At 39.5% G+C, this 16,446-nt stretch overlaps 1 protein-coding gene and 1 long non-coding RNA gene across 10 annotated transcripts in view; one reads left to right on the top strand and one right to left on the bottom strand.

The window, feature by feature from the left end:
- The window catches only part of LOC140641528 (cyclin-dependent kinase 4 inhibitor B-like), a 43,337-nt gene that overhangs the window by 18,200 nt on the left and 8,691 nt on the right, over nucleotides 1–16,446 (top strand). Inside the window, exon 2 of one of the 9 annotated variants that reach the window (XM_072841535.1) lies at nucleotides 571–726. The exons of 7 other annotated variants lie outside the window; for them this stretch is intronic. The gene's annotated coding sequence lies outside the window, so the exon portion shown is untranslated. Of the gene's footprint in view, nucleotides 1–570; nucleotides 727–15,608; nucleotides 15,869–16,446 lie in introns of those variants that run through there. One more of the 9 variants, XM_072841532.1, reaches the window with a different exon arrangement.
- LOC140641531 (uncharacterized) lies at nucleotides 7,273–16,233 on the bottom strand. Its single transcript, XR_012038046.1, has 3 exons — nucleotides 16,000–16,233; nucleotides 8,316–8,381; nucleotides 7,273–7,592 (listed from the first exon to the last, which is right to left on the bottom strand). It is a non-coding gene; the product is annotated as an uncharacterized lncRNA (long non-coding RNA).

Here is a 16,446-nt window from a genome sequence, read left to right as displayed (position 1 = left end):
TACAAAGTGTCATGACCATCACCAGTAAAAATATATGTATATTTTTTATTATATATATATGTATATATACCATTTTTGAAGCCTGAAATGATGCACATTAGGGATGAACTAGAGCCTGCTTAACGTTAGACTGGGAGAGGCAGTGAGGAACCAGTTGTGCAAGTATCCTATATAAGAAGGTTCTTGTAAGAGCTGGGGAAAGCAGGAAAGCATTGTGACTTCAGGACTGATGCATGCCCTTGCCTGTTCACTTCCTACTTCGTTTTTACCTAGACGGTAAATGCATAGCTGTGCTTGTTTCCCAAGTGCTCGGGTCTTAGGCCTCTGGTCACATAACTTGCACCCTTTTCGGAATTCCTCTCACTAGTCTTCTCCGGACCTCTTCAAGATAGGGCTCACCGCCTCCCAGAGCGGGGCAGGGGTTGCAAGGGGCCTCTCCAGGACCCCAGAGAGAGCCCGCCAGGGGGAAGCGAGACTCACTCCCCAAGCTACTTGGATCTCGCCTCCCCCACCTCCGGGCTGCTGCCACCGCCCTTCTGGACCCTACCTCCCCACCCTCTCAATTCCTAGAGACGCTGCGGAACCCGGAAATTAAATTGGCAGCTGGGGTAGGACCCTATAGCAAGAGTTGAGAGGACTGTCCCATGATCACCCCACTCCGCGAACGCACCCCTTCTGCTTTTAGCCGCCCCTGGGCCTCGCCCCACACCCCAACTATTTCCTCAGGTAAGATTTGATCAGAGTAACAGACCAGGGGTTACACGTGGAGCGGGAATGGGGCGTCACAAGGTGGACGAGGAAGTGAGGGCCGGCAGAGTCCTAGGTGGCCTTCTGGATTCAGGACAGGTGCAGGCTATGACAGAGGACGTCTCTAGGTCACCTCCCCAGGTTGGAACTGGCTAGGCCTTTCTTCTGGAAGGGAGGGAGCAGAATGAACCAGGTTCGCTGGGAGACACCCTGGGGAAGTGTCCCTTCCGCGCCAGGTAGCCAATCCTTTGGGCTCCAAGTGGCCACCAAAGCATGTTGAAAAGGCCTCCTCCTTTTTGTCCTCCTGTCTGGAGCACTGGATGGCTTGGAGACTAACCCGCAGTGTTTTTCTAGTGATGAAGAATTTGCCTCCAATTCTCTCAACTGTTTTCTTCTCCTACTTCTCCTACTTTCTTCCTGTTTGAGAACTTCTCCTCCGTAAAACATTCAAATGAAATCAATTGAAAAACATTTTTTTTTTCACGGAAAAAAAAGTCAGTATGTATTAAAACAAGATCAATTCTATGACAGAAGGCCAACCAATGGAGAAAACCTTGGGGATAAATACAGGCTTTGTTCAGTAGGAGAAAGAAGGTCACTTTATAAGGCTCTCCTCCATCCTAGAAAATGCCCACCAACTTGGGACCTGCACAGATTCACCATGTCCTAATTAATGCTATTTCAATGTGTATTCAGCAAAAACATGTATATTGACAATTGTTGAACTTAGTGTCAGTAGCATTTGTTTTTTAGACAAAGGAAAATTGAAGAAAATCTCTGCTTGTCAGTACAGTTATTTATTTCAGGAGCCCTAGGATGATTGCTGCAATTGGGTAGACCTACATAATCAGAAAGAAATAATAAAAGGGAAAAAAATAAAACCATCAACCACAAGACTGAAAATTGCAATGCCTCAGAGGTCCTTCAAAAAATAAGTTGATTTATATTTTTTTATTTTGTAAGTCACATAATGCTCTGTTCAGGAAAGCATAAAAATTGTATCACAAATGACTTTTTAATTCTTCAACAAATACCTAGTCACAAAAAAAGAAAGAAAGAAAGAAAGAAAGAAAGAAAGAAAGAAAGAAAGAAAGAGAAAGAAAGCTCAGAATTTACTTAAATGGTTTCAAAGCTAGTAGGAAGAAAGGTTTTGTAGAGGTTCACAACTATATGAACAAAGATATGTAATCTCTTAAACAAACTGAAACTAAAAAATTGTGCAGAGTGATGTAAATAAATATGCCTCTACTTTCTCAATTTAAGCATGAGATTAGTGAGAAGTCAAAGAACTATGGCAAAGGTTATCAGCAGCTTCATTCCCTGGACTGCTGTTTAAAATACACATTTCTCAGGTTTATTCTCAGAAAATCTAATTCAGCATATTTGCTGTGGGTCCCAAGAATCTGCATTTTAAATAAGGTCTTGAGGGAGATTCTGTTACAGGTACCCCTTCTGCAACCACATTTGGCAAATATGGCCAATGCTGCTTTATAAACCTTATTTTTGCCTATTTATTTTTAAATTAAGGCCCTGGCTTTTAGGTACGATTTAAATTTTAGAGTCACACTCTGGGTGCCAGGAAAGACAGTGAGAGTCTGAGTAATCAATGGAGGAGCTATTTTAATAAATAAAAGAGACTGTTTATTGGTATGTGATCCTTCATATCTGAATTGGAAGATCATCTCTTAGATGCCAGATTTTTACTATCAGAACATATTTGGGGGGGAAGGATGTAATGGGGTATACTTGCGTGTTAAAGCTTGTAGGACCAGATGGAACATTTCCACATAAAGCATTTATGATATCTTGTCTTTTTGACACACTATACATACATGTATACATCATCCTATGTATACATCTCCTGCTTATATAGGATGAATAGTTCTAGATAGATAATAAAGGGTTTCTTTCAGTTTACTTTATTATCCAAACCAGAAAACACGCTGGTAAACAGGACAGTCTAAAATTATGTAAGAGGAAAAACAAAACCAAGAAGTATTTCACAGGTTTAAGTTATATTTATCAATCAAGGCAAAATTGTAGTAAAATGTAGCCATAACAGAATAAAGCACTTGTGGACAAAATGATGGGCCTTTGTATCTCTGTAAAAGCACAATGGCCAGAGGGGAAATATGTATAAACAATATAAGCTAAAAAATAATTAGCCATTATAAGAAAGACTAAAATATTATGCCTTCCAAATTATAAGTTTTCTGACTTTAAAGGACAATTTGTCTAACTAATGTTATACCCACTTTGCTGGCGAATTAGAGAAACTTATGTTTTGCTTTCTTTCTTTCTTTTCTTTTCTTTTCTTTCTTTCTTTTCTTTTCTTTTTTTTTTTTTTTGAGTGCCACCATTTTCTTGCTCTGAATCTCTGAGCCTGCCAGATCATCTGACTCAGCAACTGTACAACTCCTGCATGCAATTTAAAGAAACAGCAGCGATCCAAAGAACAATGACTCCCCCCAGTTGCAAATCTTTCTCACCTGTAGAACAAATAGTATATTTAACTTTGAAATAATTGTTAAATGTCCAAATAACATGGGACATTTTGAATTTTATTCCATTCACTTTACATGCTGAATAATTGTATGTTTTATGTAACCTAAAACAAGATTGATTTTTAAAACAAGCTTATTGAAACTTTCTTCCAAAAGCTTATGGTAGAGTTGGCTTTCTGTTTTCCTTCAAAATAATTATAAGGAGCTTAACAATGATAGAGCACATCAACTATCATAATCTCATTCAATTGTCACATTATTCTTCTGATTTAGAGTTTTATTTCCTCATTTTATAGACTGGAAAGTGGGGTTCAGATAAGTTGTTGTATGGTCTGCTAAAAGTCATTCACCAGTAATTCATGTACAATTGAACTGGGTGTGCTTCTTTCCCTGAGTGCCCACGCTTACCGCTTTATAATTTCCAGATATATAGATAAAGAGAAATATATACACAAAGTATAAATTACTTATTCCCACTTTGACTTAAGAGCAATAAATGGGAAGCCTATGCACAAGCATAGAAATCACTTAAGGCATGAAATAGCAAAGTCACTTTCTTGGAATGCATGACCTGGGATTAGATTGTTTCCTTTACTAACTTGTTGTGTAATATTAGGACTAAGTACTTAAAATATTGTGTTTCCATTGTCTCATCTATAAACCTGAGACAGTAGTCTATAGTATTCATCTAATAAAAACTAGATATAGTATTATACGTAAAGATACATTGGGAACTTTGATCGACATATATTTGTCGGTTGTTAAAGATTCAAATTAAACTATGCCCTTAAAAGCACATTAGTTTACTTTTAGAGTAAGTGCCTACTTAATTTGACTTCAAATATTCAGATTAGCTGAAAATTTTAAAGAATATACATATCATAATAAAAAATATATTTATCAATTCAAATCCCTTCCACATTCCAAGGTGTCAGGTAAAATCAGTGTAAATTTGCCTACTCTTTAAACCTCTACCTGTACAGAAGCCTTATATGATGGCCTTTATGGTAGGACTCTGAACTGTAGTATTCATAATCATCAAGTAGATATTAAACAATATTCATGAACCTCTGTTTTCTAAGATGAGAAATCAAATAGTCTTAGAAAGCTGAAAAAAAGTTATTGACCTGCGTTCAACTTATCAAAACACTCAATGATCCAGAATAATAATTTCTGGAGGGAGTGCTGAGGTAGTAGACTCTTAATTCCTCCAGAAGGTTAGGTTTCCACTAGTCTGAACATCTGAATTAATAGTTTTGGCACAGAATTTTGTAAAAACAAATTGTAGTATAAGAAGTTATGTGTGTGTGTGTGAGACAGAGAGAGAGAGAGAGAATGCAAGGAAAGAGGAGGAGAAACATTAAAGTCATCCTTAGAACCTCAGAATCTCTTCCTTGGAAGGTGGCCTGCAATTATTTACATTTAGTAGGATATCAAAAAGATTAAATATATTATGTAAACTTCCTTATAGCAAAATTGACTTAGGTATGTCAAATTGGTGCAAAGTAAACATAAAATGTATTCTGTTTTCATTGCCTTTTTAAAAATGAAGTATGTAAGTTATCATTTTTAACCATAAGCAAGAAAAATATAAAGCTATACTTTCAACCCAGAGACTCAAAGGAAATCATGAGTGGAGATCTTAAATCTGTCAGTAAAAGGTGCTAAAAATGAGTAGGAACCATTTCCTGATGTGTTCAGAGTTGATGCATATCATTATGAAGTTGATCCCTTCCAGAGGAGTTTAATCACATATTAGGTGAAGAATGTCACTTGAAGAAGAGCGATCCAAAACAAGAATTATCTCTTATAATTTTTGTGATATCAGGTGACATTTTGGCTTCAGAAGTCCAGACAAGGCAAAAAAATTTTTTTAATATAACAGTAGGACTTTAGAGCCCCAATAAGGCAGGTTAGTACTCTTAAAGAATAATTGTTGGGAGAGGGCAACCGTTTCTCCATTTAAAGAGGAAACTTAATGATTCAACTTAAATGATTCAACTTAATGATTCAACTTAAATGATTCCTCTGAAATTAGAATATCCTAAGTCACTGTGAAATCCAACAACCATGAACAGTCAACTCCCCCCACCCAAGAATGAAAACTTAAGACAATATTATTTCTCTGTGAGTTTCAGTAGTTTCTTTGCGTTCCAATAACACATACATACATCAGCAGCATAAGCAAAAAGAGAATATTATATGTGTTGATGCTTAGCCAGTAAGAGGGCAACATGTGTTTGAAAGGAAAAAATCTATCCCATCAGTAGGAAAAAGAGGGAGGTTGGGAATAAAGGTTTCGAGAAGGTAAACTTTATAACCCCTCACTTCTGCCTATAGTGTCCTCATTGTACCTGGTATTTGAACTGCACACTGAGGAATTGTGATGGGTGGCAATGAATGCAGGAAAAACACTGAACACTCACAGACTTCATTGTTACTTCCTATGATTTAATAAAGTTTTTTGTGGAAGTTCTTTTAACACAGCCAACTTTACTACAAAGAAGCTCTATTTTCAGGGGGTCAGAATTTAAAGAAGACAAAATTAATCACACATTTTGAAAGGGAATTTGCTTGTTCAAACACAGGTACCTACCAGAATGTATAGTGACAACAACAACAAAATTCCCTAGAGGAAACTGATTTTGATGACTTACATGAGTAATATGATACTAAATGTCATACCTAGTCTCCAAAAAAAGTAAGTTCTATTTATTAAGAGCCCACTGTGTGCTTAGATTTTTATATATCTGACATTCTCTATTCTTTTTAATAACCCTATGAGGGAGGTAAGCTTTATTTTCCCCACTTTTGAGAGGTGGGAAGATGGAGGCTCATGATGTAATGAGCCCTGAATGTTATATACAATTGATGAACCACTGAACTCTACCTCTGAAACTAAGAAAACACTATATGTTAGTTAACTTAATCTAAAAAAAATCCATAATTTATTTAAGCCCACAGAGCTAGGTAAAGGAGCAATCAAGTCTACAGGCTGTTGAGACTGGGATTGTCCCATTAACATGCTGCATTTGTGTCTTTTCTAAGACTTAAGGATATGGTTGACATTCTCTCTCTTTTTTTAAAGACTTTATTTATTTATTCATGACAGACACACACAGAGAGGCAGAAACACAGGCAGAGGGAGAAGCAGGCTCCATGCAGGGAGTCTGACTTGGGACTCAATCCCAGGTCTTCAGGATCGCACCCTGGGCTGAAGGCGGCGCTAAACTGCTGAGCCACCCAGGCTGCCCTGTGGTTGACATTCTCACCAACCAAATCTGTCCAAGTCAGAATAAGTAGCTGTAACCACAGAAAGATTATGGAGAAAGGATTGATTTCAAGACCTGTAACAAATATTTATGAACTGTGCAATCATGGCAATGTACCACCCCTCCATTTTCTTATCTATAAATCAAGGGGGGTAGCTTTTTGAAAAGCTGTTTTGCAGTATGTGTCAAGAGCCTTATACTTTTTGAAAAACTGCAATACTATCTATTGTAGCAATTAGAAACCCCTTAAATATCTGACAACAGGGGCATCACTAAGGAAACGATAACATTGTTTCAGTGGAATGTGTTGCAGCTGGTAGATTATAAAGTCCTGTTTATAAAGTGATTTTTTAGAGAATTTAGGGAAATGTTTTCATGATAAGTGAGAGGAAAAGCTTATTTCAGAATTGCAAGGAAAAAGAAAATATTTCAAAATGTTAACAGTCATTTTTCTGTGCAGTGTAATTTTTCATTTCCTTTATGTATCTCATTTCTTAAAACTTTTTTACATGTAAACTATCATCAGGAAAAAGTTATTCAAATATGATAGTGGGGATCCCTGGGTGGCTCAGCAGTTTAGTGCCTGCCTTTGGCCTAGGATGTGATCCTGGAGTCCCAGATTCGAGTCCCACATTGGGCTCCCTGCATGGAGCCTGCTTCTCCCTCTGCCTATGCCTCTTCCTCTCTCTGTGTGTGTCTCTCATGAATAAATAAATAAAATATTTTAAAAAAATGATAGTTAAGTGACTTTGAAAGGACATCCAGATCCAAATTTCTGTCATATGTGTATTATTAGCCACCAATACATCACTTTACATTACATTACACAGTAATTCCTGAAAGTGGGGACCCTGTCACCTTAGTCCAGATTTTGCCATCTGCTGGTGGGCACAATTCTCAAAGAAAAGAAAGCATTGTTGAGTTGTCTACCACGTACTATACAAATCAATCAACAGGGAGACATAATAGGGAGAGTGTGGATCTCTCAGACAGAACTGCTAACCTTGAGTTCAAATTCCATCTCCTTGTGCATTGTTCCTCAATCACTCTGGGCATCTTCTTTTCTGATCTGTAAAGGAAGGATAATACTCTCTATCCCACAGGACAGTTGTGGGATTAGAAATGATCTATATAAAAAAAGAAATGATATATGTAAAGCTGTTTAATGCTGGTCATCACATAGATGGAGTTCAACAGATGGTAGCCATTATGATTTTCTTGGCAATTTTGAATGAATTTCCTATCGTCTCTATTTCTGTCTCTCTTCTAATTATATACTTCTAATTATATTACTTACTTTGTTCCTCAGGATGACACTAATTCTCAATATCTGTGCAGCTAAACAAATTATACATACACACAAATACACACTATAGATAGATATAGATTGATAGATGTACATGTACACACAAACTGTGCTAATATTTTAGTTTTCTCAACTGGTGAAATAGTGACAGAGAGTCATTCACCTCAGAAACTTCTCGATATGCAAAAGAGACATTTACAAAACAGCTGAATTCTGGAATGATTATTTTCATGAGCTGCAAAGATTCCTCATTTCATAAGAACTCACTCTTTTTGGAAACTTTTATATATAGAAACTTTTAATAGTAAATACCTTACATAGATTTAAAACCACATTTGTTTTGCACACAACTTAGAAAAGACATCTGCTATATAACATGTAATACACTTCTAAATTGTCCTCAAAATGATCTGGGGAATGATAGGTACTGCAGATTCTATACCCAGTTAATACTTTGGGAACTAACATTGAAAAATTGTGACTTACCTATAATTATGCATGAAATTGATAATAAGTGAAGGCATTTTGAGTTTCATGCTCCTTGCCAAAATCCTGTTTGAGCAGGAAGAGAAAAATTACAGTAATTCTGAGTGAATGGAGATGTCATAAAGTCCCTAAAAGAGTGCCTTACTTATAGCAGATACTCAATAATTGTGCTATTTTTTATTTAATTAGAGAATATTACAAGGGAGAAGGAAATATCCTCCACCTTAAATTTTCAATAGAGCTAATCCTGGATCCCCTTTTCTCAGCAAATGTATTTGGAGGTCTGCTCTGCTTTCTCAGGAGTCTCCCTTTCATGATAAAAGTACCCTTTCTCCTTGTGGAAAAATAATTAAAGGAAAATCTACTCTTTAATTCTTTGCCATTTTCCATGGAAGGAAGTCCTTTCCCATTTAAAATACCCAGATGGAAACTGAACCCTCAGAATTCTTACCTAAGGGCACTTCAAGGGGAGAGCATGTTTCTTGGCAGAACAATAATCTTTTGAGGCACAGTCATTTAATATACTTCCTTTGTTGATGGGGATATTGAAGCCAGAATAAAATAGGACTTGCTTAAGGTGATAGGTAGTGGAGCTAGTCCTGGGACTCTCTTTTCCTTGCATTTTAACTTCTTCTAAATTAAAGGGGTACCTAAAATTATTCTCCCATTGCCTTAGTCTTCCAATAATCCTGTTGCACCCATAATTCATTCCTAGAGCTCATCCCTTCAGACTTAACCCAGCTGTGTCCAGAAACTCTATTATGAAGCAGACCTTGCCCTGATAAGCTATTTCCTAAGAAATCTCTTCATTCAGAGATCCTCTCCAGACCCTGAAATACAACATCTTTTCCCTGGGAAACACAAGTCTGAGGTGTCATTTATCAGATGCATTTTCCTTCTCTAATACTATTAATGTAGACTCCCCTCTAGAGCTCATCCTATTTTCTTTTTAAGATATTTCTTTATTTCTTTATTTCTTTATTTGAAACATAAAGAGAGAGAGGGAGAGACATAGGCAGAGGGAGAAGCAGGCTCCCTGATGAGCCTGATGTGGGACTCCATCCCAGGACTCTGGGATTATGACCTGAGCCAAAGGCAGATAGATGCTCAACCACTGAGCTACCCAGGTATTCCCAGAGCTCATCCTGTTTCAAAACCACCGTCCCCCTCCAGAGAAGTAAACATGTTGATGGTTGTTACCAATACGTCGTCTTGAGTAAGAATTCTTCCTTTTTTATACTCACACCTTAAAACCAAGCACCTGACATACCGTACATGTCTTCCCAGTACTTTGTCAAAGTTATGAATGATGGTTTTCAGAAAGACAACTCGCACTTGTCTAGTAAATTTATTATGTTCAGTTAATTAATTAGAATTCCTAATGTATGCACATAGTACAAAATTCAAACACAACTAGTTGCAGAATGTGAAAAAGAAAGTCTCCTGTCCATCCCAGTTCCTCATTTCCTTCCCCCACAGTTAACAGACTTTTCTGTATCTTTCCAGAGATATTTTATGTATATTTTATTTTTTAACCTCAAACTATATTTTGAACAAGTGTTTAATAACAATACTAATATTGAATATGGTAAAGAGATATATGCTTTTAAAAACAACTTTTGTGTGTGTCTCACTTGGTATAATAACCTCATGAAGTGTAAACAATAGAGCAAGATCTCATTTTAAAGATAGGGACATTGAAGCTAAAACATAGTCTCAAGGGAGTTCACAGTCAAAAAGCAGTTCACTAGTTACATCAGGACTGTCACTTGGTCCCAATTCAGAGCTATTTCTCCAACGCCTTCTATTTTCCTGATAAAATAATGTTATCATGTGATAAGTTTGCACACAGTGCATATTATACCTTGCCAATCCTGCAATGCCTTGTCAGAACCAGAACCTAATTTCGGTGTACTAGTGTACTGTAATTTAAATTCCAGTTTGTTAACATATAGTGTAATATTAGTTTTGGGTGTACAATTTAGTGATTCATCACTTACATACAGCACCTGGTGCCCACCACAAGTGTACTCCTTAATCCCTATCACCCTTTTCACCCATCTCCCCACCCACCTCCCCTCTGGTAAACCATCAGTTTGTTCTCTATAGTTAAGAGTTTGTTTCTAGGTTTGCCTCCCCCACCCATGACCATCTATTTTGTTTCTTAAATTCCACATGTGAGTGAAATCATATGGTATTTTTCTCTAACCAACTTAGTTCACTTAGCATAATACTCTCAAGTTCCATTCACATCATTATAAATGACAAGATTTCATTCTTTTTGATGGCTGAGTAATATTCTAGTGCATGTGTATATGTATTTATCTGTGTGTGTCTCTCTCTATGTGTGTAAGTGTATATATATATATATCACATCATCGTCTTTATCTATTCATCATTTGCTGGATACTGGGCTCTTTCCATAATTGGCTATTGTATATAGTACTGCTGTAAACAGAGGGTGCATGTATTCCTTCAAATTAGTATTTTTGTATTCTTTGGGTAGATACATGGTAGTGCAATTGCTGGATCATGGGGTAATTTTTTTTTTTTTTTGAGAGATAGGTGGGGAGGGGCAAAGGCAAAAGGATAAAGAGAATTTCAAACAGACTCCAGAGCCCCACACAGAGCTTGATCTCACAATCCTGAGATCATGACCTGGGCTGAAATCAAGAGTTGGATGTTTAGTCAAGAGTCAGACTACCCTGGGCACTACCAGGGTAGTTCTATTTTTAACTTTTTGAGGAACCTCCATACTGTTTTCCAGAGGAGCTGCACCAGTTTGCATTCTCACCAAGTATAAGAGGGTTCCCCTTTCTCCACATCCTCACAACACATATTGTTTCTTGTGTTGTTAATTTTAGCCATTCTGACAGTTGTGAGATGATGTCTCATTGTAGTTTTGATTTATATTTCCCTGATGATGAGTGATGCTGAGCATTTTTTCATGTGTCTGTTAGCCATCTATATTACTTCTTTGGAGAAATGTCTATTCATATCACTGCCTGTTTTTAAGTGGATATTTGGTTTTGGGGTATTGAGTTGGTAAGTTCTTTATATATTTTGGATACTAACCCTTTATCAGATGTGTCATTCACTCTCACTTCCTAACCCACCATCTTATCCTCACTGCAAACAAGCCACCCTCTTTGTTCATGAAGGGAAGTGCTTCAACTTCCTCCCTGCCCTGACCTTTTATCCTTTCTCAAATCTAGCTATATCTTCTGTGTCCAAATGTATGACCATTCTCTGTACCTTGTATTCCATTTCTTCCTGACTTTTTAGGGACCTCAGGTGCTCAGATATATTTTATCTTGCCTGGGTCCTCAACTTCCTTTCTTTCCTCTTCTAGCTCTCCTTCTCTTGGCACCTTGTGAGCTCAAGCCTCTTCTACCCCTCCCCGCTACCTCCTGTTACCCTATATTGCTGTGAACTATCACAGCTAAGCTGGGAAAAAATAATCTACATGGTGTCCCCACATCCCTGCCATCCCATACACCCCTGGTTTTCCTTCTGACATTCTGAGCAGCCCATCCCAGGCTCCTCTGAAGCCACTTTTTCCAGGAGTTTATTTCTCCATCTTCTCACCATACATCCCAGTGAGTTATTTTCAGTGTTCCCAGACTCCTACACCTTTTCATATGCTCTCACCTCTGCTTGGAACACCTTTCTCCTCCTTTTACACCTTTATACTCCTACACCTTTCTCCAAGGCTCAAGGCAGCATTCAGCACCCATGCAGGCTCTGCCAAAGCCACCAGAAATTTGGATCCTTTTGCATTCTCTTATGTCATTCCCTGCTTCCCTTTGCTCTTCTACACACATGAAATGTAATGCCACATTTAACAACTAAAACAACTCTTTGAGGAAAGTACTACTATTATTTCACTTATGCAGATGGGAAAACATACCTATATGCATTAAGTAACTTTGTTCAGAGTTATAGAGCATTAAATGAAAAGTACAGGTTTGAACTCAGGCAGTCCTACTCTAGAACCCATACGTCTAACACCCAATCACCACCATGCTCCACCCTTAGCCTCTGAGTTTGTCAAATAAATCAATGTTAGTCTTTTTTTTAAGATTTTTATTTATTGATTGATGAGAGAAAGAGAGGCAAAGACATAGGCAGAGAGAGAGACATAGGCAGAGAGAGGAAGCTCCCCTGCAGGGAGCCCTATGTGGGACTCCATCCTGGGACTCTGAGCTGAAGGCAGACACTCAACCACTAATTCACCCAGGCATCCCAAAATTGAAACAAGTTTAAATTTCATACCAAAGATTTTCAAAACTGCCGAGGCAGCACAAACCTAAATAAGGCCATGGCATTTTCAAGGAAGAAGAAAAGTCTGGAAATGATAATAACAATATGTAACCACTTTTAGGATTTAGAAGGCTTTTGACTTCATCATCTCATTTTATCAACTTGTGAAATATATTATGATTCCATTTTACATATGGGCAAGTTGAGGCTGGAATAACCAGCAGCAGGATTCTGGGTTTTATATTCTATTTCTTCTGAGGTACTGGCCCTCAGGTCTGAGCTGAAATGGAAGAGTAAATTGGGAATATGGTAGGTTCTTGAAAAGGAAAACTAGGAAAGTTTTATACTATTAATAACTACTTATTTACACAAGATTTCTAACGGAGTATGGGATCAATTTCTAGAACTAAGGGGCCACACCCCAGGAGGCTCTAATCTTTTGGGAGCTCTACTGCAAGTGCCAGACCTAGGATATACCTGTCTAAAATCTGTTCTTGGAAAAAGTCAACCTCCATTTCTATATAATTCATCTAAGGGTTTCTAAAATTTGTTATTATTTTTAAAAGACTTTACATATTTACTCATGAGAGACACAGAGAGGCAGAGACATAGGCAGAGAGAGAGGCAGGCTCCTCATGGGGACCCTGATGCAGGACTCAATCCCAGCACCCTGGGACCACGACCTGAGTCAAAGGCAGATGTTCAACCACGATCCACCCAAGTGCTCCTAAGAGTTGTTTTTATATGGTTCCCTTACTCATTGCCTTCAACAACAGTCCAATACGTTGTATAGGAGTTTAATGAATTTAATGAGAGTAGGAATCCATAGTTGAGTTTTAGAATTTCTGAATTCCCTGTAAGTTATATTCAGAAATACATGTGCAAATAGGGGCATCTGTGTGGCTCAGTCAGCTAAACATCTGACTCTTGGTTTCAGCTCAAATCACGATCTCAGAGTCATGAAATCAAGCACCCCCCCCCCAGCTCATCAGGGAGTCTGCTCCAGCTTCTCTCTCTCCACCTTCCCTTCCCCTCTTGCTTGCACACGGTAAAATAAATGAATCTTTTAAAAAATACAAATTCAAATATACACAGTAGTTTAAAAAATTATTGTATACTTTCATTTTTGAGGAGAGGGTTTGTAGCTTTCAACAGATTATCAAAGGCCCACTCTCCCTGCTCCAAGATTAAGAAGCATTATTCAGTGATGGAAGCTAATTTTGATACATTATAAGGGAAATTTGTCCCCTCCTTCCCAATACTGCAATTACTATTTTCCCCTTGCCCATCATACAATACCTTAAGCTACATTAAAAGAATTTTATGTTCTCAACCTCATTTTGAATTTTCCACACCATAGTTGCCCAGATAATTGAGAGGTGCCTGGTATAGAAAGCACAATAATCTCTTTTTTATAACAGATTGTACATCCCATAAGTGTTTTAGCTGGTATCATTTTATTTTTTATTTTTATATTTTTAAGGTTTTAAAAATTTGAAATAGAGATAGAGATATCAAGGGAGAGACGGAGAGAGAGAGCAGAAGCAGGCAGAGGAGCAGAGGAAGAAGCAGGCTCTCTGCTGACCAGGGAGTCCCATGTAGGGCTCATCCAGACCAGGAGATCATGACCTGAGCTGAAGGCAGACGCTTAACTGCTTAACCGCCACCCAGGCCCCCCTATTTTTTTAATCTTAAGTAATCTCTAAGCCCCATGTGGGGCTCCAACTCTTGATCTAAAGATCAACACTCACATGCTCTACTAATAGAGCCAACCAGATACCCCTTTAACTGGCATATACTTTTTAAAGATTTTATTTATTCATGAGAGACACATAGAGAGAGGAAGAGATTTAGGCAGAGGGAGAAGCAGGCTCCTCACAGGGAGCTCGATGCGGGACTCCATCCTAGGACCCCAGGATCACGCCCTGAGCCAAAGGCTGATGCTCAACCTCTGAGCCACCCAGGTGTCCCTAATTGGCACTATTTTAAAATTCCATGTTTTGCCTGAACTAACAGCAACTGAAAGTATTTTGGGAGTTTCAAGATAAGTCAACTAGGGATTGAAACATAACTTTTGAGTAGAGCTGTGTTGTCTAGTAGGCAGATGAAGCATGTGCTTTAAGGTATCAGCAAAGCCTGAGCAAGCCAATTTTTTAAAATAATATATATCTTGGGACGCCTGGGTGGCTCAGTGGTTGAACATCTGCCTTTGGCTCAGGGTGTGATCCCGGGGTCCTGGGATTGAGTCTCGCATCAGGCTTCCTACATGGAGCCTGCTTCTCTCTCTGCCTATGCCTCTGCCTCTCTCTCTCATGAATAAATAAAAATCTTTTTTTAAAAAATAATATATATCTTAAAATATATCAACCACAGGAAAAATAGCCACAGGCAAAATTAGAACTATGCTGGATTTTCTTTTGCTTGTTACCCTCTTAGATCTGTTTAACTTTATTAAATATGAGGGAGGTGGGAACGCCTGGTGGTCAGAGGTTTAGCGCCTGCCTTCCGCCCAGGGCGCGATCCCGGAGTCCTGGATCGAGTCCCGCATTCCTGGATCGAGTTCCACATCGGGCTCCCTGCATGGGGCCTGCTTCTCCCTCTGCCTGTGTCTCTGCCTCTCTCTCTCTCTCTGTCTCTCATGAATAAATGAATAATACCTTTAAAAATAAATAGATAAATAGACAAATAAATATGAGGGGGGTGGAGGGTGTCCTTTATCTTTTCAGAGATTAAAGTCTTCTTGGCTTTCCCTTTCATATAGTATTCATAATTCTATCCAAAGCATTTTATTCTCTGTGCGTCACAAGATTGTAAGAGAATCCTCAAAATGGGAAACTTAAGAAGTAAGGTATTAGCTAAAGATGTGCCACACTGTTCTAAATGCTTGTACGGTCATCAATTTAAAAGTCACAACAGCCCTATGAAGTAGGGACCACTCTTAGCCTCCCATTTTAACTAAGATAACTTGTAAGGTTTTTTTCCAGTAAGGAAGAAGAGAAGGGGGGGGGGGGTGCGGCGGGAGAGGAGCGCCTCAAGGACGCAGTGTGAACCTGGTCTCTGAATCACTAAGCAACTGTTTCTTGAACTCTCAGCACTTTTTTCCGGTCTCGAGTAATTAATTATTAAGAACGGAGTCGATCAGCCCAGTGACTCTCTGGCCAGTTTCCTATTTGCGTGTTGGCGGAGATCTCCATCATCCCTCTTAAACAGACCCCGTCTGCTCCGGAGCAGCCCTTATACAGAGCACCAACTAGTTTGGGAAACCTTCGCCCTCGTCATCCATTTTGCAGGTGTGTGTAGGGGCAACGGCTGCCGGCGGGTCTGCAGACGCCCCCAGATCAGCGTGTGCGAGCGTCTCTGGCCTCGCGGGGCCAGCGCGCCCGTCCGGGTGTAGAACGCTGGGTGGGAAAGGGAAAGTTACCTCTCGGGGCGCCTCGGCGTGACCGCAGGACCCGGCCCCCGCAGGACCCGGCGAGGAACAGCGAGCTGCTGCTTCTGAGTAAAATAGGAAGCAATATTTTGTGACATGAAACACCCTGGTTCGAACTTGCTAGTTAGAAATCCTGTGCGGCTTTAAAATGCGGAGGGTTTGTACAGCGGAGGACGGAAACGAGAGAAATGTCGCTTTAATCGGGTTAACTGGCTCCGAGACCGCGTGCGCCTCCGCTGGGGGGGGGGGGCGATGGGCGGCGGGGGGAGGGGGTGATGGGAGACCGGGAAGGGGCGGGGGGGGGGCGATGGGCGGCGGGGAAGGGCGGGGGGGTGGTAATGGGCGACGGGAAAGGGGCGGGGGGGCGATGGGCGGCGGGGGGAGGGGGTGATGGGCGACGGGGAAGGGCGGGGGGGGGTGGTAATGGGCGACGGGAAA

This window comes from Canis lupus, chromosome 10 (assembly GCF_048164855.1).
Source record: "Canis lupus baileyi chromosome 10, mCanLup2.hap1, whole genome shotgun sequence".
In the NCBI taxonomy this organism is placed as follows: Eukaryota; Metazoa; Chordata; class Mammalia; order Carnivora; family Canidae; genus Canis; species Canis lupus.
Note: the sequence above shows the minus strand (reverse complement) of the source record. Positions and strands in the feature narration are given on the sequence as shown.